The 24,382-nt window shown below is 40.9% G+C and overlaps 1 protein-coding gene across 3 annotated transcripts in view; it reads right to left on the bottom strand.

The window, feature by feature from the left end:
- The window catches only part of slco4a1 (solute carrier organic anion transporter family, member 4A1), a 294,821-nt gene extending 271,447 nt beyond the window's left edge, over positions 1 to 23,374 (bottom strand). For all 3 annotated transcript variants that reach the window (XM_063041236.1, XM_063041245.1, XM_063041242.1), the window contains exon 1: positions 23,206 to 23,374. The gene's annotated coding sequence lies outside the window, so the exon portion shown is untranslated. The remainder of the gene's footprint in view (positions 1 to 23,205) is intronic.
- Positions 23,375 to 24,382: the final 1,008 nt, after the last annotated feature.

Here is a 24,382-nt window from a genome sequence, read left to right as displayed (position 1 = left end):
ATCGACTTCCAGAACTGTTCCAATATAGAACAAGATCAAAACATGTGTGTCAGTGTAGCTATCTGAGTTTTACATCTATCACAATGACTATCAACATTGGAAAAGATTTTAGAAAGTCTCTCCTTTGTCAAATGATAACGATGTACAATTTTAAATTGAACCAATGAATGGCTAGCATAAACTGAAGAAGAGTTAACCAACTTCAAAATCGGCATCCAATCCTCCGTCATAAAAGTCAAATTAAGTTCCTTTTCCCAATCCTGTTTAATCTTAGATAAAGGACGCTTATCCCATTGTAATAATAAATTATAAATTCTTCCAATAGAACCCTTAATCAAAGGATTCATACTCATAATAGTATCTAGCAGGTCAGCCTCAAATATGTAAGGAAAATTACTTAAATATTTTTGTAAAAAATGTCTAACTTGAAGGTATTGCAGAAAGTGTGAGTATGAAAGAGAATATTTATCAATTAATTGTTCAAAAGACATCAATCTATTTTCTTTAAATAAATCCAAAGAAGTATTAATACCTTTAATTTTCCAAAGTAAAAAAATTGGATCCCTCTAAGAAGGCTTAAAAAAGTAATTTTGGTAAATTAAACTACAAAGTTTAAATTTTTTAAGATTAAAAGAATTGCAGAACTGAAGCCAAATTTGTAAAGAATACTTAATAACAGGATATAGGTTTAAATTAACAACTTTAACTAATTGCATAGGTAAAGGAGCTCCCAATAACGAGGTTAAATAAAACTGTTTTACAACTTTCAGTTCCAGGTCTACCCAAATTGGCCGATCACCCTGATCAACCCAATATAACCAAAAAGACATATATCGCACATTAACAGCCCAATAATACATTCTTAGATTAGGCAAAGCAAGATCTCCATCCTTTTTCAATTTTTGTAAGTGACATTTACTAATTCTTGGTCTTTTATTATTCCAAATAAAAAGTAAAATAATAGAATCAATCTGATCAAAAAACTTCCTAGTCAAAAACAGGAATATTCCGAAATAAATATAAAAATTTTGGTAAAATCATCATTTTAACTATATGAATACGACCAACAAGTGAAAATGTAAGTGGACTCCATCTACTAAATAAATACTTTATAGAGTCTACTAAGGGAACAAAATTGGCTTTATAAAGATCCTCATATTTTTTAGTAATGATAATACCTAGATATCTAAAAGAGTCTGTAACTTTAAAAGGAGTATTATCATATATAGAGACAGAATCATTTAAAGGAAACAATTCACTTTTACTAAAATTTATTTTATATCCTGAAAAACCTCCGAATTCATTAAATAATTTTAGCAAGGCAGTAAACAACATCAATCAATTCTCCTTTGTCTATCACTTCACATTTTTCTAGATTGAACTCCATCTGCCACTTCTCAGTCCAGCTCTGCATCCTATCAATGTCTGGTTGTAACCTATGAAAACCTTCTACACTATCTAACAAACACAATCCTGCATTCTGGAAACTTACTAATCCACCCTTCCAGTCATTTATAACAATTACAAAGAGCAGGGGGCCCAGAACAGGTCCTTGCAGAACACCACTGGTCACTGATTTCCAGGCAGAATACATTTCATCTGCTACCAACCTCTGTCTTCCGTGGCAAGCAAACTCTGAATCCACAGAGCCAACTTTCCCTGGATCCTATGCCTCCTGACTTTATGAATGAGCCTACCATGGGGAACCTTGTCAAACTTTATTAACATCCATATACACCACATCCACTGCACTACCTTCATAAATTTGTTTTATCACTTCCTCAAAGAATTCAGTCAGGCTTCTGAGGCACAACCTTTCCTCACAAAGATGTGCTGATTATTGCTAAGCAGTTTATGCTTCTCCAAATAATCATAAATCCTGTCTCTCCAATGGTTAGCACATCACCAACATAAGACCCACTGGTCCACAATTCCGTATTACTATCCCTATTGCCTTTCTTGAAGAAAGGAATAATATTTGCCACCCTCCAATCATCCGGTATTACTCCTATAGTCAGTGCAGATGCAAAGATCACCGCCAAAGGGTCAGCAATATTTTCTCTTGCTTCCTATTGTAACTTGGGGTATATCCCATCTGAACTAGGGGAATTATCTATTCTAATGTTTATCAAAAGTCCCAGCACTTCCTATTTCTCAACATCAACATGTTTGCAGCAAATCAGCCTGTTTTACACTGTTCTCACAAATGTCAAAGTCCATCCCACTGGTAAATACTGAAGCAAAGTATTTATTAAGGACTTTCCTTACTTCTTCTGATTCTGGGCACATGGTTTCTCTCTATTCCTGAATGGTCCAACCCTCACTTTAGTTATCCTCCTCTTCTTCACGTATGTGTTGAATGCCATAGCTTTTCCTTCATCGTATTCACCAATGCTTTCTCATGCCCCTTCCATCTCTCCTAAATCCCATCTTCATCTCTCTCTTGGCTACCTTTGTAACTCTCAAAGATGTGTCTGATCTTTGCTTCCTAACCTTATGTATTCTTCTTCTTGACAAGATGTTCCACATCTTTTGTCAACCATGATTCCTTCACCTGACCATCACTCCCCCACCTCAGGGATCACTCCTATCCAGAATCCCATGCAAGTACTCATTAAAGAACTTCCACATATCTGTTGTGCATTTCCCTGTGTACACCTGTCCCCAATTTAACTTCCAAGTTTCCGCCTAATAGCATTATATTTTGCCCTCCCTCGACTAAATACTTTTCTATACTCTCTGCACCTATCCCTATCCATGACTATGGTAAACGTCAGGGAGTTGTGGTCACAAAGACCTTGTAAGTAATGTTACTTTGAAAACAGAGTATTTTTCCACGCCCTCCCCCCAGTTTCACTCCTATGTAAAACTAATTTGCTTTATCTCACTCCCAGTTGTGATGAAGGGTCTCTGACTTGAAATATAATGTATTTATTTTTCCTGACCTGCAGAGCGTATCCAGTATTTTCTGTTTTTACTCGTCACATAGGGGCCAGGCAGCCATTGTCTCAGCAAATCAAAGTTGCTGCATTTTAAAGTGTCTAGGTTGGCACACCTATAAAAGTACTGACACTGTCTAAGAAATAGTGGAGATTTTTCTCAGCCGTGATTTTTCTCAATAGTGAAGAATAATGGAGATTTTTCTCAACCGAGCCCCTGCTGTACTTCAATGGATTTTACTTTCCTTCTACTGGCCTTACTGAAGGAGACCTATAAAACTTTGAGGGTGCTCGGATTCCAGATATAAAATAATACAGCACAGGATCAGGTCGTTTGGCTGACCATGTCTGCACAAGCAATGATGCTAATCTAATCTATTTGTCTGCTCATAATCTGTATCTCTCTATTCCCTGCCTGTTCATGTGTCTGACCAAATGCCTCTTAAAAGTACTGATTGTATCTGCTTCCATCACTTCACCTATCAGTGCATTCCAGGGACTGAGAGAAATTTAAACTTTTCTCATTAATCTCCTTTAACCTTTTTTCCTCCTCATCTTAAACCAAACAACTTTTATACTTAACACTTCCCTACTGGGAAAAAAAGCTCTGACACACTAGGGAAATCAACCCAAGGTTTTCCAACCTCTCCTTACATCTAATATATTCCAACTGAGGCAACACCCTGGTGAACTTCAGCACCCTTTCTAAAACTTCCACATTCTTCCTGTATTCTGGTGACCAGACAATATTCCACAAATGCCGAATTAAATTTTTATCTGACTACAACATGACTTCCTGACTACATACTGGCTGTGTGGTGAAAAAGGCACAACAGAGCCTCCTTCACCTCAGAAGGCTGAAGAAGTTTGGTATGGGCCCCCAAATCCTATGAACTTTCTATAGGGGCACAACTGAGAGCATCCTGACTGGCTGCATCACTGCCTGGTATGGGAACTATACTTCCCTCAATCACAGGGCTCTGCAGAGGGTGGTGCGGACAGCCCAGCACATCTGTGGATGTGAACTTTCCAATATTCAGGATATTTGCAAATACAGGTGTGTAAAAAGGGCCCGTAGGATCATTGGGGACCCGAGTCACCCCAATCACAAACTGATCCAGCTGCTACCAACTGGGAAACGGTACTACAGCATAAAAGCCAGGACCAACAGGCTCCAGGACAGCTTCTTCCACCAGGCCTTCAGACTGATTAATTCATGCTGATACAATTGTATTTCTACATTATATTGACTGTCCTGTTGGACATACTATTTATTATAAATATCTGTAAATTGCACATTGCACATTTAGACAGAGACGTAATGTAAAGATTTTTATTCCCCGTGTATGTGAAGGATGTAAGTAATAAAGTCAATTCATTTCAATTCTATTAGATTCAATGCCCCATCCAATGAAGGGCAAGTGTGCTGTGTGCATCCTATACAATTATTTTGTCTCTTTGAGGGAGCTATAGATACACAGCCCAATATATCTCTGTACATCAATACTCCTAAACTTCTTACCACTTGGAGCAACACACAATCTGCTGGAAGAACTCTGTGAGGTAAGCTGCATCAGTGGAAAGAAAGAAATTGTCAACATTTCAGGTTGAAACCTTGCATCACGGCTTTAGCCCAAAATCAGTCCTGGTGTAGGATTTCAGCCTGAAATATCGACAATTCCTTTTCTCTTACTGACACTGCTGAGTTCTTCTGGCAAATTGTGTGTTGTCCCAGAATCCAGCATCTGCGGTCTCTTCTGTCTCCTTCTTATCATTTCCATTTTTATTTAACCTCCCAAAGTGCAACAACACATACTTGTCCAGTTAAAACTCCAATTATAATTTCTCTGCCTAAATTTTCTGCTGTTGTAGCAGTTGATAACCTTTCTCACTATCCAGCATTCCACCAATTTACATATCATCTGCAAACCTACAAATTAGACCACTTATATTTTCACCCAGGTCATTTATCTATATTCAGGTTATGCGACCACTGATGTCAGGAGGACAATCTCTGAATAGTGTTGATAATGTCTGGGGTCACCTGTCTTGTAAAGACACTGTCTAGAAGAAGGCAATGGCAAACCATTTCTGCAGAAAAATTTGTCAAGAATAATCATAGTTATGAGACCATGATCACCCATGTCATACAACATGGCACCGAATGATGATAATGAATGTACCTGTCTCAGTTACTTCCTCTGGCAGCTCATTCCACATACGGAATAGCTACTGGCTGAAAACTTTGCCTCTCAGGTTCCTAGTAAATCTTTTCCTTCTCACCTTAAGCCTATGCCTTTATTTCTTCATTCCTCAACCCTGAGAAAAATACACCCTATCAATGCCCCTCATTGTGGGTTGAAAATCTGTGTGTAATCTCAGTGATGTCTACAACCAACCAATAGTGTTCTCTTTTCTATTACACAGGGCAATAAATTTTTTTGCAAGTGTTGCTTCCTTGGAATTTTTTTTGTTTACAATAGACTACTTGAAGCTGAACATAAATATAATTTCAGACCACTTGTATCATATAGAAATTTGGAGAAACAAGAAATTAATCTTTATTGAATATAATGCATTCAATTGCATAACAATGCTGATGCTTTGCAAATGTTCAACTAAGCTAAAAATGTTTTGATGATGATTTTCATCTGTACTCAGTGTCTGAGGCTTCTCGCTTAAGTATCCAACAATAATCAGCCTGCATTGAGGGATTCCAGTTGCCCTGATACTATTTCTCCATGACTGCAATGTTATGGAGAAACCTTCCACCCTGCTCGTTACTGACAGTGCCAAGATTTTCAGGGAAGAAGTATGAATGGGAATGCAGAAAATGAATCTTTAGTGACAAGTTGCCCTTCATGGTTTTGTATGCTTGAAGCATATTATCAACCAGCTGCACATAGTTTGCTGCTCTGTATTTGCAAAGAAAATTTTCAGCAACATCCTTGAATGCCTTCCATGCGATTTTCTCCAGTCCCACTAGAAGCTTTTTGAATTACCTGTCATTGATGACCTGTTTGATTTGTGGACCAACAAAAAATGCCTGCCTTAATCTTGGCATCAGTTATTCTGGGAAATATCTGTCTCAAATATTGAAATTCTTCACGGAAATTTTTGTGCCTGGTGACAGCAGATTCCATCCTTGCATTCTTGAACCCATAATTCTTTCTGCTTTTGCCTTTGACAAACCTAAGTCTCTGACCAGGTCATTTCACTCAGTTTGAGTTATCAGATGAGGCTCACTCTGTCATGGGGTGGGGGGGGGGGGGAAATGCTGGGAGCAGACCCAAATGCAAGACACAGACACTGAACCACTAGGAACTGAACTGGACTAGGCTTAGGGACGGGGGCAGGACACAGCCTAGGAGCTGTGACAGGAACACAGACTTGGGCTAGGACTTGGCTAGGAAAGTGGGACCAGGACAAGGAACTGGGAACTAGGAGCCTGGGCTAGGACTCCGAGCCAGAGACTGGACAAGGACCCAGAATCTGGGTCTTGACTCGGGCTTGGACCCAGGAACTAGGCGAGGACATGACGAGGCTTGGGTTCTTTGAGGCTTGGGTATGGACTCCAAGCCAGAGACTGGGCAAGGACCCAGAACCTGCGTCATGACTCGGGCTCGGACTCTGGAGCTAGGCGAAGGTTTGACGTGGTCTTGGGAGACAGGAACCTTGGAGCCTTGGATGAGGACTGGACGCTTGGAGCCTTGGACTAGAGCATGGGAACATGGAGCATTGGACTTGAGAAACAGGAGCATGGGGCCCCTCCTTGGGAATGTTGGGCTGGGACTCATGCACAGAACACAGAGCCAGGACCCCTCCTTGGGAACAGGACATAGGGCCGGGACTCAAACACAGAAGGCAGAGCCAGGACCCCTCCTTGGGATCAGGACGTAGGGCCGGAACTCATACGCAGAATGCTGAACACAACGAGACGGTGCCTAATACAAGGTAGTGACAAATGGCTGGACCTACCTAGCGAAGGCGTGGACACAAAGAGACAGTTCCAAACAACGATAGACAGTTTCTTATCTTGACACAGCAAGGCCCTGGTCTCGTTCCAGTGGTAGAACTTGACGGTGAAACAGGCAAAACTTCAGAAGGAAGGGGAAGAGAAGGGAACAGTCCAGCCTCAGGGTAACAGCAAAGACGGCCTGGCTTACCCAACGGAGGCAAGTACAGGAAGGGACAGATCCAACTGCAGGGTAACAGCAAAGACGACCTGACTTAACCCAAGGAGGCAAGGACGGGATACTGACAAGACAAACCAGCCCCAACACTCGAACCCAGGGCCACTTATATTCCTAGCCCCAAGTCGAGCATCAGGTGCCTATGATTAAGCCCAACTGAAACAAGGGACAGCCGGAAGATCTGGAGTTCGGAGTCCACGGACCGGACTGTGAACCAGAATGCAGACTTCACGGACTGGACCGTGACACACTCAACATAAAGGGTTCAACATCTGTATCAGTATCAGTGTCATTTTCCATTCCTGGCTCATGCATCTTGGCATCTGCATCTGCTTCCTTTAGACTCTGTGTCCTGTTTTTCTAAAACCTGTCCTCCCATGCAGTATCTGCCTGCCTAAGCATACCCAGGCATGCTTGGACAAAATAGAAAACATTGAGGGCAACATTTTAATTGACTCGAATTATGAATTGAAATAACAGATATAAGCCATTACAAGAAATGGTATGTGATAGAGAAATTTAATGCTGATTTTCATGATCAGCTACCCAAAATCCATAAGATTCACCCAAAAAATATTCAGGAAGCAAAATCTTTGTTGTCCAGTGTTATAGTTGGTTATTCCATTTCTGCTTATATATTCTTCTTATTCATTTGAAACTTGACGGAGATAAAAATTTAGAAAAGGATCGTTTTTATTGTTGATACTTCAGGAGAGAATATCCAGAGGCAAAACTGCAAGGAATGCCAGTGCAGCATGAGAATTGACTTGAAAATCAACAAATTACAGATGCTGGAAATCTGTAATAAAAAATGAAAATGCTGGAAATGCTCAGCAGGTCAGGCAGCATCTGTGGAGTGCAAAAAGGAGTTGATGTTTCAGGATTGATAAAAGGTCTTAGTCTTGAATTATTAACTCTATTTCTCCCTCCACAGATGCTGCCTGACCTGCAGAGCATTTCCGACATACTCTAACAACAGGAATTCTGCAGATGCTGGAAATTCAAGCAACATACATCAAAGTTGCTGGTGAACGCAGCAGGCCAGGCAGCATCTATAGGAAGAGGCGCAGTCGACGTTTCAGGCCGAGACCCTTCGTCAGGACTAACTGAAGGAAGAGTGAGTAAGGGATTTGAAAGCTGGAGGGGGAGGGGGAGATGCAAAATGATAGGAGAAGACAGGAGGGGGAGGGATGGAGCCGAGAGCTGGACAGGTGATAGGCAGAAGGGGATACGAGAGGATCATGGGACAGGAGGTCCGGGAAGAAAGAGGGGAGGGGGTGACCCAGAGGATGGGCAAGAGGTATATTCAGAGGGACAGAGGGAGAAAAAGGAGAGTGAGAGAAAGAATGTGTGCATTAAAAAGAGTAACAGATGGGGTACGAGGGGGAGGTGGGGCCTAGCGGAAGTTAGAGAAGTCAATGTTCATGCCATCAGGTTGGAGGCTACCCAGACGGAATATAAGGTGTTGTTCCTCCAACCTGAGTGTGGCTTCATCTTTACAGTAGAGGAGGCCGTGGATAGACATGTCAGAATGGGAATGGGATGTGGAATTAAAATGTGTGGCCACTGGGAGATCCTGCTTTCTCTGGCGGACAGAGCGTAGATGTTCAGCAAAGCGGTCTCCCAGTCTGCGTCGGGTCTCACCAATATATAAAAGGCCACATCGGGAGCACCGGACACAGTATATCACCCCAGTCGACTCACAGGTGAAGTGATGCCTCACCTGGAAGGACTGTTTGGGGCCCTGAATGGTGGTAAGGGAGGAAGTGTAAGGGCATGTGTAGCACTTGTTCCGCTTACACGGATAAGTGCCAGGAGGGAGATCAGTGGGGAGGGATGGGGGGGACGAATGGACAAGGGAGTTGTGTAGGGAGCGATCCCTGCGGAATGCAGAGAGAGGCGGGGAGGGAAAGATATGCTTAGTGGTGGGATCCCGTTGGAGGTGGCGGAAGTTACGGAGAATAATATGTTGGACCCGGAGGCTGGTGGGGTGGTAGGTGAGGACCAGGGGAACCCTATTCCTAGTGGGGTGGTGGGAGGATGGAGTGAGAGCAGATGTACGTGAAATGGGGGAGATGCGTTTAAGAGCAGAGTTGATAGTGGAGGAAGGGAAGCCCCTTTCTTTAAAAAATGAAGACATCTCCCTCGTCCTAGAATGAAAAGCCTCATCCTGAGAGCAGATGCGGCGGAGACGGAGGAATTGCGAGAAGGGGATGGCGTTTTTGCAGGAGACAGGGTGAGAAGAGGAATAGTCCAGATAGTTGTGAGAGTCAGTAGGCTTATAGTAGACATCAGTGGATAAGCTGTCTCCAGAGACAGAGACAGAAAGATCTAGAAAGGGGAGGGAGGTGTCAGAAATGGACCAGGTAAACTTGAGGGCAAACTTGAGGTAAACTTAAACTCCGACATACTCTGCTTCTTTTAGTGACAAATGAGTTAGTTAATTAGCATATTCAAATTTCGTAGTAAATATTTATTATCAAAGTACATATATGTCACCATATACAACCTTGAGATTCATTTTCTTGTGGACGTACTCAACAAATTTATAGAATAGTAACGATATCAGAATCAATGAACAACTGCCCAACTAGGGTGTTCAAGCAGGGTGCAAAAGCCTGGGAAAGTGCAAATGAAGAAACAATAATATAAATAAATAAGCAATAAATATCAAGAACATGAGATGAAGAGTCCTTGAAAGTGAGTCCATTGCTTGTGGAAATGTTCAAGTGAGTTAGTGTATTCAAGTAAACATTTACTTGGAATTTGCAACATGGGTGTATGGGCAGTTCAGCAAAATATTTGTTAAACTGGCATAATTGTCCTTGTGAATTCATTTAGAATATGATGAAAAGTGAGAAAACATGGCTTAAAACAAACAATTGGGTTGTAAGAAGAATGCAAAATTTATACTGTGGTCCTTGTTTAGGACTTATTTGTGTTCATTGCTGAAAACTGCAGTCACATTCTCCTATGTGTACATTTAGCACACTAATTGCTATATTCAAGGAAAGAATAATGGGTGGCATTTTCTGCAAGTGTTGAAATTCATGGTAGTGGAAGTGCTTGCATGGCTGTTAAACCTACTCTTAACTTGAAACATCTCTACGCAAGTTCTTTAGACCCAGGCTGACTATGAAAGTTGCCAAAACAACCTTTTCATTTTTTTAAAATGCAATTTCTTCTGATGCAGTAACAGACATTCAAAACACAGTAAATGAATTTAATGCTAAGTAGCAAAATGGTTGAAATTTTCAGTAAACAGAAATGAAAATTATATTAATTGCTCCTGCTTTGAAAACATAGGCATAAGTTTACAGCCTGCTCTAACCACAAAATTCTTGGAACTTTTGGATAACAGACAGAACACAGTTAGTGAGTAACAGAGGGTTGGGTAGGGGGTGCGTGATAGGGAAATTTTATGGTGATTTTCATGATCATGATCATACTTATACTTTATTGTTGCCAAACAATTGATACTAGAACGTACAATCATCATAGCGATACTTGATTCTGTGTTTCCCGCTCCCTGGATTAGAAATCGATAGTAAATATTAAAAATTTAAATTATAAATCATAAATAGAAAATATAAAAATGGAAAGTAAGGTAGTGCAAAAAAACCGAGATGCAGGTCCGGATATTTGGAGGGTATGGCCCAGATCTGGGTCAGGATCCGTTCAGCAGTCTTATCACAGTTGGAAAGAAGCTGTTCCCAAATCTGGCAGTACGAGTCTTCAAGCTCCTGAGCCTTCTCCCGGAGGGAAGAGGGACGAAAAGTGTATTGACTGGGTGGGTCACGTCCTTGATTATCCTGGCAGCACTGCTCCGACAGCGTGCGCTGTAAAGTGAGTCCAAGGACGGAAGATTGGTTTGTGTGATGTGCTGCGTCGTGTTCACGATCTTCTGCAGCTTCTTTCGGTCTTGGACAGGACAACTTCCATACCAGGTTGTGATGCACCCTAGAAGAATGCTTTCTACGGTGCATCTATAAAAATTAGTGAGGGTTTTAGGGGACAGGCCAAATCTCTTTAGTTTTCTCAGGAAGTAAAGGCGCTGATGGGCCTTCTTGGCAGTGGACTCTGCTTGGTTGGACCAAGTCAGGTCATTTGTGATATTGACCCCAAGGAACTTAAAGCTTTTGACCTGTTCCACTTGCGCACCACTGATGTAAATTGGGCCATGTGGTCTGCTTCTCCTTCTGAAGTCAACAACTAATTCCTTCATCTTGCTGACATTGAGGGATAGGTTATTGTCTTCCCACCATGCCACCAGGTTCTTAATTTCTTCTCTGTACTCAAACTCATCATTACCCGAGATACGGCCTACAATTGTTGTGTCAAGAGCAAACTTATATATTGAGTTCGATGGAAACTTGGCTACACAATCATGGGTGTACAGTGAGTACAGCAGGGAGCTGAGTACACAGCCTTGTGGGGCACCAGTGCTGAGAGTGATTGTAGAGGAGAGCTTGTCCCCTATTTTTACAGCCTGGGTCCTGTCTGTGAGGAAGTTGAAGTTCCAGCTGCAGATCTGAGTGCTAAGGCCCAGGTTCTGGAGCTTAGGAATCAGTTTATTTGGAATGATGGTATTAAAGACAGAGCTCATCATCATCATCATCAGGTGCCATGCCCAGTTTGAGCTTTGACTGCCATGGCCCACACATTCCTGTTTCCGGTCAAGTGGATCAATTCATTGGTACTCATTTCCAGTTCTCTGGCTGCTGTCTCCATCATCATTTGTCTTTGCCTTCCTCTTGCTTTCTTTCCTTCAATCTTTCCCATAATCACCGTGCATTCTAACTCCTCTTTCCGAATCACATGTCCAATAAAGTCACGTTGCCTTTTCATGATCTCATACATCAATTCTGTTTTTGTGCTTGCTCTGTTCATGACATCCTCGTTAGATACTCGTTTTGTCCACGTTGTTCTTTGCATCCTCCTCAAAAACCACATCTCTGCAGCTTCAATTCATTTCCTCATGTTACTAGATATTGTCCAATATTCTGAGCCATATAACATAACTGGATAAACGTAACATCTCAGTGCTCTGAGGCGGGCTGTCATGCCTTCTTTAGTGTTGGTCAGTATACTCTTCATTCTCGTAATTCTGTCCTTTGCCTTCCTTATTCTTCTTTTGATGTCCATATCGCACCTGCCATCTGATGTCACTCAGCTTCCTGAGTAGCAAAAGTTCTGTACTTGTTTTATGTCTTCCCCATTTATTCTCAGCCTGCAGATAGGATTCTCCTTCTTTTTGGATATCACCATACATTCTGTCTTTTTGCAATTGATAGATAGACCCATTTTTGCACTTTCTTCAACAACTGTATCAAATGAGTTTTGTAGTTCTTCCTCCATACTTGCAATTAACACAGTGTCATCTGCATATCTGAAGTTATTGATGTTTTCACTGCCAACTTTGATACCCCAGATGTCTCTTATTTTTTGTAATATTGTTTCACTGTACACATTAATCAAATCAGGGGAGAAAACACACCCTTGTCTAGTGGCTCTCTTGATTTTCGTAAACTGACTCACTTTTCCATCTATTCTTACAGCGGCAGTTTGTTCCCAGTACAGATTTCTGATTAGGCGAAGGTCTTTCGAATCTAGATCTAGAGTTTCCTGTAATATTTCAAATAACTTACTGTGTTTCATTTTATCAAATCCGTTTGTGTAGTTGATAAAACAAACAAACAAATCTTTTTGCACTAGAATAGTTCATTCTGATAGTAACATTAATATCATATTTCTTGTACTTTTGTCTTTCACAAAACCACATGATTCTTTACCTATTTCAGCTTGTATCTTACTTTTAGCTCTTGTCATCAAAATTCTTAGAAGTATCTTAGTGATACAACTCATTAAACATATGGTCCTATGTAATTCACATTCTACTGCTCCAGGTTTCTTAGGAAGTGTGATAAATACTGATTTTTTCATCTCTTCTGATATTATTCTGGGCAGCAGGGGATCCACGACCGTTATCAAGCTACTGCTCATAAAATTCAAAAAGTCCTGGGTATGACTCTAAACTGCAACTGGTGATGAGGCTCTGATTGGGGACTTTCAGAGCCTAGGGGAAGTGGAGTTACCCCTCAGTCATTCATTGCTGTCAGGGCAACTCTGGCCCGTAACGGTAACACCTGCAAGGGTTCCTGCTCAGGATACGACCGAAGGCCAACGGCAGATCCGGCAGGTTCAGTAACTGAACTTATGACGGAGAAGGCGGATGAGCTAGGACCTCAAATGTCAATGGCTACAGTACAGGTGGATGATCATTTGGGAAGAGAAATGGTGATTTCTTTAGTTCGCCCAATGGAAGACAATAGCAAACCACCATTGCTAGATACTAAATTTCCTAGAATATATTTGCTAAGAAAACCATGGTCAAACTCACAAAATGCACAACAACAGACAATTCCTCGCTAAGGTTGATTCTGGGCAGCAGGGGATCCCCGACCGTCATCAAGCTACTTTTCATAAAATTCAAGTAACACAAAAGAAAATTATTGCCACTTGGAATGTAAGAACCCTATACCAAGCAGGAAGATTGGACAATGTGATAAATGAAATGGAAAGACTAAAGATTAACATCACGGGAATTAGCGAAGTTCATTGGACAGGTGCTGGAACATGTCAGATTAGAAATAAAACACTAATTTATTCTTGTGGAACATCCCATACTAATGGAGTATGAATTCTTATGGATGAAAACATGGCAAAAAGTGTTTTAGGATATTGGACAATATCAGAAAGAGTGCTCCTTGTTAGATTCAGAGGACAACCATTTGATTTAGCAATTATACAGATATATGAACCAACAAAAGATGGAACAAATGAGGATATAGATAAATTTTATGAAGAGCTTGAACAAGCAAAGAATGGATGCAAATCTCAAGATATTGTTATCGTCATGGGAGATCTAAATGCTAAAGTGGGACAAGGTGCTGATGGAAATACCATTGGAAAATTTGGACTAGGGGAAAGAAATGAAAGAGGCAAGAAATGTGTAGAATAGTGAAAGATGAATAATCAGTTCATTAGAAGACAGCTGAAACGTCTCAACCCAAGCAAGGCTGCAGGACCGGATGGTGTCAGTACCAGGGTGCTCAAAGCCTGTGCCCCTCAGCTATGTGCAGTACTTCGCCATGTATTCAACCTGATCCTGAAGCTCTGGAGGGTTCCTGTGCTGTGGAAGACGTCCTGCCTCGTCCCTGTGCCGAAGACGCCACACCCCAGCGGCCTCAATGACTACAGACTGGTGGCATTGGCCTCCCACAACATGAAGACCCTGGAGAGACTTGTTCTGGAGCTGCTCCGGCCTATGGTCAGGCCACACTTAGATCCCCTCCAGTTCGCCTACCAGCCCCGACTAGGAGTTGAGGATGCCATCGTCTACCTGCTGAACCGTGTCTACGCCCACCTGGACAAGCCAGCGAGCACTGTGAGGGTCATGTTTTTTGACTTCTCCAGTGCGTTCAACACCATCTGTCCTGCTCTGCTGGGGGAGAAGCTGACAGCGATGCAGGTGGATGCTTCCCTGGTATCATGGATTCTTGATTGCCTGACTGGCAGACCACAGTACATGTGCTTGCAACACTGTGTGTCCGATAGAATGATCAGCAGAACTGGGGCTCCACAGGGGACTGTCTTGTCTCCCGTTCTCTTCACCATTTACACCTCGGACTTCAACAACTGCACAGAGTCTTGTGATCTTCAGAAGTTTTCTGATGACTCTGCCATAGTTGGATACATCAGCAAGGGAGATGAGGCTGAGTACAGGGCTACGGTAGGAAACTTTGTCTCATGGTGTGAGCAGAGTTATCTGCAGCTTAGTGTGAAAAAGACTAAGGAGCTGGTGGTAGACCTGAGGAGAGCTAAGGTACCGGCGACCCCTGTTTCCATCCAGGGGGTCTGTGTGGACATGGTGGAGGATTACAAATACCTGGGGATACGATTTGACAATAAACTGGACTGGTCAAAGAACACTGAGGCTGTCTACAAGAAGGGTCAGAGCCGTCTCTATTTCCTGAGGAGACTGAGGTCCTTTAACATCTGCCGGACGATGCTGAGGATGATCTACGAGTCTGTGGTGGCCAGTGCTATCATGTTTGCTGTTGTGTGCTGGGGCAGCAGGCTGAGGGTAGCAGACACCAACAGAATCAACAAACTCATTCGTAAGGCCAGTGATGTTGTGGGGATGGATCTGGACTTTCTGATGGTGGTGTCTGAAAAGAGGATGCTGTCCAAGTTGCATGCCATCTTGAACAATATCTCCCATCCACTACATAATGTACTGGTTGGGCACAGGAGTACATTCAGCCAGAGACTCATTCCACCGAGATGCAACACAGAGCGTCATAGGAAGTCATTCCTGCCTGTGACCATCAAACTTTACAACTCCTCCCTTGGAGGGTCAGACACCCAGAGCCAATAGGCTGGTCCTGGACTTATTTCCTGGCCTAATTTACATATTACTATTTAACTATTTATGGTTTTATTACTATTTATTACTTATGGTGCAACTGTAACAAAAACCAATTTCCCCCGGGATCAATAAAGTATGACTATGACTATGACTATGACTATGACTATTATGAATACATACTTTAAAAACCATTCAAGATGCTTCTGGACCTGGAAAAGTCCAGGTGATAACACCAGAGATCAAATTGACTTTATTACTATAAACCAAAGATTTAGAAGCTCAGTGACTCAATGCAAAACATATCCAGGTGCAGACTGTAATAGTGACCATAATCCAGTAATATGTCATGTAAAAGTAAAACTTAAAAAACTAAAGAAGGAAAAACCTGAAAAATCCCTTGACTACTCACAATTAATTAAAGAAGACTTAAGACAAAAATTTACAATTGACGTAAGGAATAGATTTCAAAGTCTAGAAATAGAATCTGTTGAAGATGATAGCAATCAGGTAGAAATGAAGTTCAACTCTCTAAAGGAAGCCTTGGTAGAATCAGCAAAGTCAGTGATACCCAAAAAAGATAAAAGTACAAAGAATAAATGGATGACAGATTAAATCAAAAATCTAATATAAGAAAGGAGATGGAAGAAAGCAACATCATGATCAGCAACCCAAAATCCATATGATAGACCCAGAAGTATTCAGGAAACAAAATCTTTGTTGTCTGTTGTTATCAAACACCTCCCCATCCCAGAAGGGAGTTACCAAGGATTTTAAATTTTAAAAAATTATTTAGAGGTACAGTGCGGAAAAGGCCCTTCCGACTGTGACACCCAGCAACCCCCAACAACCTCGATTTAATTCTAAACTATTAACGGGACAATAACAATGACTAATTAACCCACCCAGTATATATTTGGACTGTGGGAAGAAACCAGATAACTTGGGGGAAAAAACCCACACTTTCCACGGGAAGGACATACAGAGAGGCCAGAATTGAACTCTGATCTTTGACGTCCCAAGCTGTAATAGTATCACACTATCTGCTGCAGCTCTGTGGTGCCCAAGGAATTATCTTTTCCTTGAGAAATGGAGCTAATTGGGATTTTAAAAGTAAGTTAATTCAGCTTGGACCAGGACCCTCTGTAGCTTTCTCATCTGCAACACTTAGAACAATCTTTAGATTAATTGGATTCCAATGACCTTCACACTTTTTTCCTGAATTTATCATGTGATATCTTATGTAATATTGATAGAATAAATGCATAAAAGACAAAATACCAGAGAGCAGTTATGATACAGACTGGTGATTCAGACCAAACTGGTTCCTGTGAATGCTTCTACATCTTTTCCCAGTTCCTCAAATAAAGCACTCCTTCTTCTCTTACAATTCCACACTCATTGCTCTAAGAAATGTGGGCAAAATGTGGAAACACTCACAGGAACCAATAGAATTGAATCACCTGTCTATTCCATAACTGTTTTACAGTTTATTGCCTTTCAAAAATTTAATGAATCAGTATTACATAAGATATTACATATGAATTCACAAAAAAATCTTATGGAAGTGGTTGGACCATAACTGGTCTAAAGATTGTTGCAGGTGAGAAGACCACAGACTGGTTTCCTGCTTATTTTTTATTTCTCAGAGACTTTGTCTGATTTCAGCTTCCTAAAACTAATGTATACTTCCTTTTCCTTTTTGACTAAATTTACAATATCTCATGCTACCCGTGTCATTCATCTTCACAGGAACATACTGGTTCTGAACTCTAACCATCTGGTTTTTAAAAGACTTCCATAAGTCAGATATCGACTTATCCTTAATCAGTCTGTATTAGATTCCCACAAGGCACGTTCAAATCTAACTCCTTATTGTAAATCTGCTCATGATCTGATTAAAATATGCATGAAACATTACAGCAAACCATGTCAATGTTACAGTATTACCTGTGCCCTGCCAATAAGCTTACTGGAAAGCAACGCTGAATCCAAAATATATACCCAGGGATTTAAACAACTCTCTCATTGACTTGGCTGTAATGGATGAACCAATGACAACATGGCCAGTTTAGACTTTTCCATCTGAGAATTGTTTCATCACACTCACAAAATACTTAAGATGACACAAATGAAGTGTCTTTTCCCTGGATGGTAAATAGTCCATAGACCTGAAAAGTAAGTGGAACCTCTTCTCCTATCAGATTCCTTCTTCTTCTACCCTTTACCTTTTCCCCCTAGCATCTCTCAGCTTCTCTCCCCTCTCCCCTCTCCCATCCACCTATCTTGCACCTCACCTGGCTTCACCTATCACCTTCCATCCAGTACTCCTTCCCTTCACCGAAACCTTCTTATTCTGACATTGTTACCTTCCTTTCCAGAACTGATGAAAGGTCTCGGCCAAAATGCCAACTTCTTCTTCCTCTCTATAGATGTCACCTGACCTACTGAGTTCCTCCAGCATCTTGTGTGTGTTACTCAATATGTGAAACCACTTGTTTCTCTGTGCTTGACCATTCTGTCATTTATTTAACACATTTAATAAACTAAAATAGAAGGCTTTTCTTCCAGTTGCCAAAACAAGTGACAACAAAGCACTATTAACTTGTGTCTGAAGCTTACTGCTGGATGTTTATTTCTGTTTGTGGTTATTAGCAAATATTGCAAACTTCTAAAATGGGCATCACACTTGGACTGTGACAACTATAGACTGATCGCTCAAAAGGTAGTCATGAGTTGTACCAAGTGTAAGATCCAGAAAAGGCTTATGAAGTAAGTAGCTTAAACCACTGGAAGGCTAAGTTTATATAAATTTGGTGCAACAGAGCACTGAGGGATCATGTTTGATGAACAAATACAGCATTAATGGCTCTAATTGTACACTGAGTCTCCAGCAATGTTTGTGGATCTCCTACTTATAGAGTACAGCTTGTTAAATAACAACTTATCAGTACTTCTAACTCACATTTGAATTAATGGGATAAAAAAAACCAGCAGCTCAAAGCTAAATAAACTAGAAGATTAAAAGAAGATTTAGAACATAGAACTTAGGTCCGCAATTTTGTGCTAACCACGTCATCTACTCTAGACACTGCCTAGAATTTCCCTACTGCATAGCCCTCTATTTTTCTAAGCTCCATGTACCTATCTAAGAGTCTCTTAAAAGACCCTATTGTATCCACCACTACCACTGTTGCTGGCAGTGTATTCCATGCACCCACCACTCTCTGTGTAAAAAACTTATCTCTGACATCCCCCTTGTACCTACTTCCAAGCACCTTAAAGTGATGCCCCCTCATTTTAGCCATTTCAGCCTTGGGGAAAAGCCTCTGGCTATCCACATGATCAATGCCTCTCATCATCTTTTAAATCTCTATCAAGTCACATCTTATTCTCTGTTGACCAAGGAGAGAAGGTCAGGTTCGCTCAATCTATTCTCATAAGGCATGCTCTCCGATCCAGGAAACATCCTTGTAAATCTCCTCTGCACCCTTTCTATAGTTTCCATATCCTTCCTGTAGTGAAGTGACCATACTGAACACAGTACTTCAAGAGGGGTCTAACTAAAGTCTAATATAGCTGTAACATTACCTCTTGGCTCTTGAACTCAATCCCATGGTTGATGAAGGCCAACACACCATATGCCTTCTTTACAACATTGTCATCCTGCGTAGCAGCTTTGTGTCCTATGGACACGGACCCCAAGATTTCTCAGATCCTCCACACTGCCAAGAGTCTTATCATTAATTCTATACTCTGTCTCCAAATTTGACCTACCAAAATTAACCACCTCACGCTTATCTGGATTGAAGTCCATCTGCCGCTTCTCAGCCCAATTCAACATCCTATCGATGTCTCGTTGTAACCCATGACAACCCTCCAGTCCATCAACAACACCCCTAACTTTTGTGTCTCCAGCAAACTTACTAATCCACCCTTTCTACTTCCTCATCTAGGTCATTTATAAAAATCACAAAGAGGAGGGGTCCCAGTATTCTTGTGGAACACTACTGGTCACTGTTCTCCATGCAGAACTCAGGCCAACTACAACCACCCTTTGCCTTTTGTGGGCAAGCCAATTCTGGATTCACAAAGCAAGGTCTCCTTGGATCCCATGCCTCATTACTTTCTGCATGAGCCTTGCAACGGGAACCTTATCAAATGCCTTACTGAAATCCATGTAGACTACGTCCTCTGCTTTACCTTCATCAATGTGTTTTGTTACATTCTCAAAGAATTCCGTCAGGCTTGTAAGGCATGACCCGCCCTTGGGAAAGCCATGCTGACTATCCCTAATCATATTATGCCTCTCCAAGTACTCATAAATCCTGCCTCTCAGGATGTTATCCAACAACTTGTCCACCACTGAAGTAAGACTCACTGGTCTATAATTTCCTGGGTTATTTCAACTCCCTATCTTGAACAGGGGAACAACATCTGCAACCTTCCAGTCCTCTGGTACTTCTGCTGTCCCTATTGATGATGCAAAGATCATTGCCAGAGGCTCAGCAATCTCCTCCCTCGCTTCACACAGTAGTTTCTTAGTTTCTATACACTAAAGTGCTTCAGTCCACTGTAAGTCATCCCCACAATTGCCAAGGTCCTTTTCACTGGTGAACACTGAAGCAAAGTATTCATTAAGTACCTCTGCTGCCTCCTTTGCACATGTTTCCACTATCACTCCTGATTGGTCCTATTCTCACACGGCTCATCTCTTGCTCTTCACGTATTTGTAGAATGCTTTGGGGTTTTCCTTAATCCTGCACACCAAGGCCTTCTCATGGCCCCTACTAGCTCTCCAAATTCCATTCTTAAGCTCCTTCCTAGCAACCTTGCAGTTTTCTAGAGCTGTAACAGTACCTAGTTTCTTGAACCTTTCGTAAGCTTTTCTTTTCTTCTTAACTATATTTTCCACCTCCTTTGTATGGCATGGTTCTTTTACCCTGCCATCCTCTCCCTGCCTCAATGGAACGTACCTATGCAGAATGCCATGCAAATGTTCCTGGAACATTTGCCATATTTCTGCCGTGCGTTTTCCTGAGAACATCTCCCTATTTATACTCCCAAGTTCCTGCCTAATAGCATCATATTTTCCCCTACCCCAATTAAATGTTTTCCCAAATTGTTTGCTCCTATCCTTCTCCAGCGCTATGATAAAGGTTGTGATCACTACCTCCAAGATCTGACACCTGACCTGGTTCATTTCCCAATACCAGATTAGGTACAGCCTCTCCTCTAATTGGCTTATCTACATATTGTGTCAGAAACTTTCCTGGACACACCTAACAAACTCCACCCCATCTAAACCCCTTCCTTTAAGGAGATGCCAGTCAATATTAAGAAAGTTGAAATCACCCATCACAACAACCCCATTATTGCATTGTTCCAGAATTTGCCTCCTAATCTGCTCCTTGATGTCTCTGTTACTATTGGGGGGGGTCTATAAAAATACATCCAGTAGAGTTATTGCCCCCTTCCTGTTTCTGACTTCCACCCACAGGACTCAGTAGATAATCCCTCCATGAACTCCTCCTTTTCTGCAGCCGTGATATTATCCCTGATTAGTAATGCCAATCCCCTACCTCTTTTGTCTCCCTCCCTGTCCTTTTTGAAATATTTGATAGAGGTATACAAAATTATGAGGGGTATAGATAGGGTAAACACAAGCAGACTTTTTCTACTAGGTTGAGTGAGACTACAACCAGGGGTCATAGGTTAAGGGTGAAAACTGAAAAGTTTAGGGAACATGAGGGGAAACTCCTTCACTCAGAGGGTTGTGAGAGTGTCAAATGAGCTGGCAGTGCAAGTGGTGCATGCAACCTCAATTTCAGTGTTTAAGAGAAGTTTGGAAAGGTACATAGATGATAGGGGTGAGGAAGGCTATGATCCTGGTGCAGGCAGTTCAAATGGTTCAACATAGATTAGATGGGCCGAAGAACCTGTCTTTGTTCTGTACTTTTCTATGACAGTGCTTATGTTGTGAGGAAAATAGCAGCTGAGATGAATGATCTAGAGATACTTCAGCTGGGAAATTTGGCTCATTAAATAATAAAACTGCAAGACCATTGTAAAACCCATCTAGTACAGTAATGTCATTCTGTATAGGAAATCTGTATGTGAATCCAGACTTTCTACACTTCCCAGCAATCATTCCATGCTTGACCTAAAGATAGTTAGGGTTAGCCACTAAATGATGGACTTCATGGAACTGACCACATTGAAAAAACAAAAATAAACCAGAGTGTGTGAAGCACTATCTTACAGAATGCATGAAAGTTGCCAAGTCACTGTCATTGGAATACTCTTGCCTCTGTAGAAAACAGGACAAAGGCACAGCAAATCATTGTCTTATAGTTTAGTTCTTTGGAATAATTGAAAAGATATGATAGTTTATTGAAAATTTCAATCTGAAGTGACACTTGTTCAAAGAAGTAAAACAAGCCATTATCTGTATGTTTCTGTTGCTTTTAATTATAATTTGCCATGAAAACCATGCAAAGGAAATCAAAATTATCACAAGCACAGGAGTTTCTTCCGATGTTGGAAATCCTGAATAACACACAAAAAAATGCTGGAGGAACTCAACAGGTTAGGCAGTATCTATGGAGAGAAACAAAGAGATGACATTTTGGATTGAAACTTTCATAGTTCGAAACATTGGCTCTATTCCTTTTCATAGATGCTCCCTGATCTGCTGAGTTTCTCCGGCATTTTGTGTGTGTTACTCTGAAATTGGTCATTGTCGTTTATAACCATTGTTTGCATTTTAATAGGAAGAAACTCTCTAATTCAGAGCTCTCCTTGTGGTGCTCTGTCCAGGACAGATTCGCAAAAAAGTAAAATTGTCAACCAAATTGCTAAAGGTTTTTGATTTATCAACAGGCTTTGAAGACATTCCTGGTGTACAGATGAAATTGGAAAATATGAGACCTTATTTTACAAGGTAAATTTCTAATATATTGTTACTTATTATAATAATTTCAGAGTATCCACAGTCAAATAAGTTTGCAAAGCTACTTTCAGTAACTTGTTCATCTACATTTTCTGATCTATGTTATTCTCTTCTGCTCATTTCCCTAATATGAAATAAAAATCCTCCTTTTTTCATCTTCCTAAGATTAACTACCTCACACTTTGCTATAAGTGGCTTAGCTGCTTGTTTGAGGAAGGAACCTTCTTGTAGTTTGTCTACATCATGGGTATCATGATGGACCTCGAATGAAACTGTATACTCCTCATTTGATACCGACTTCAGGAGAAATGTCTCTCCTCTCCATCTACTTATCATTAGCAACTGTACAGTTAGCACCATTTCAACGCTCAGGTTCTTGGACATCATTGTTTTGTAGGACCTCATGTGAGAGAACCATATCTCCTTCATTAACGAAAAGGTTCAGCAGAGGATGTACTTTTGTGGCCGTGGGTAAAATTCCATCTTCCCCAGAACATACTGGTGCACTTCCACACTGCTGTCATGGCATTGACTGCTTGTGCACAGAACTAGGTTAGGAAATTTACTATGCAACTTGTAATTCATCGAAGTTCACACTTTATTATCTCTGCACAAATAACAATGTAACTAAGTTAGTCCCAGGACAGCAACATAGAACATGAATTCTACTGTATCCCCTGTACCAATACTCACTTAGACAACTTTTTCAATTTATAACACCGAAATAGGGGATCTCCATTGGCCAAACGATCGATCCTTTCTTCTCCCAGCCCCTGGCATGGGGGTTCTTCCTGGCGATGGTGATTCTCCAGAGTTATTGCTCATAGCAAAGTCGAAGTGTCCTCTTGTATATTCATTTCTTATCAATTCAAATGTTGCATTCCAGTGTCACGCGCCTGACCTTTAACACCTTTTTATTGGCTCTGCTCCATTAATGCCATCCTCTCTGCAAGTGACAATTGGTAATTCATGTGTAACACCTGCGTAGCACCCATCTTATCACATGTGACTAGTCGCCGCACTCTTTGAGAAAATCCAATTACACTAGGTGCTAGAAGGCCATCAGAAGATTCTAGGTATCGGAAGGAGACAATGAATAGAAACCACACACTTCTGGAGATAAGTTTTGTTTATAAGAAAAAAATATGTACAAAATATTTATATGAGCAAGAGCAATTCAAAATTCCAACATTCTGTTTAGGTTCCAAATCTTAGATATCAAACCACAACAAATTCCTTTTTAATTAGAATCTGTGTGATTCCTTTATTACTCTAATCTCTCTAACTAATTAGATCTAGTGTTTATCCTATTTAAAAGTTTAAAGACTAAACTTTTCTTTTTGCTTATCCCTAGTTAGTTAGAAAACTAAATATAAGTATTAAGTATTATACTATAGTTAACTTCAGTTTCAGTTCCAGGCAGTATATCTACAAGTTTAAATTCAAATTCAAATATTATATATATACACAGTTTAACTCCTTTCATAACAATTCTCCAACATCACAATTTTTAAACAAAGTAAATCTCAGTCAGTAACTTATCAAAATCTTTGCAAAAATAATCAGTTCTTGCAGAAAATCAAAGTGGGATTCTTCGAATGAAAATAAACTTGTGCACCCAACCATATTAAATCCTCTGCATCATTGTGCAGGTAGACGGGAGGAATCAGGTTGGTACTGGACCCCAAGAAAGGGAGTTTGTGGAGTCCCTCCGAGATGGATTCTTAGAACAGCTTGTAATGGAGCCTACCAGAGAGAACAATTCTAGATTTAGTGTTGTGCAATGAACCAGATTTGATCAGGGACCTCGAGGTAAAGGAGCCATTAGGAGGTAGTGACCATAATATGATGTTTTAATCTACAATTTGAG

Source organism: Mobula hypostoma, chromosome 2, assembly GCF_963921235.1.
Source record: "Mobula hypostoma chromosome 2, sMobHyp1.1, whole genome shotgun sequence".
Classification (NCBI taxonomy): domain Eukaryota; kingdom Metazoa; phylum Chordata; class Chondrichthyes; order Myliobatiformes; family Myliobatidae; genus Mobula; species Mobula hypostoma.
Note: the sequence above shows the minus strand (reverse complement) of the source record. Positions and strands in the feature narration are given on the sequence as shown.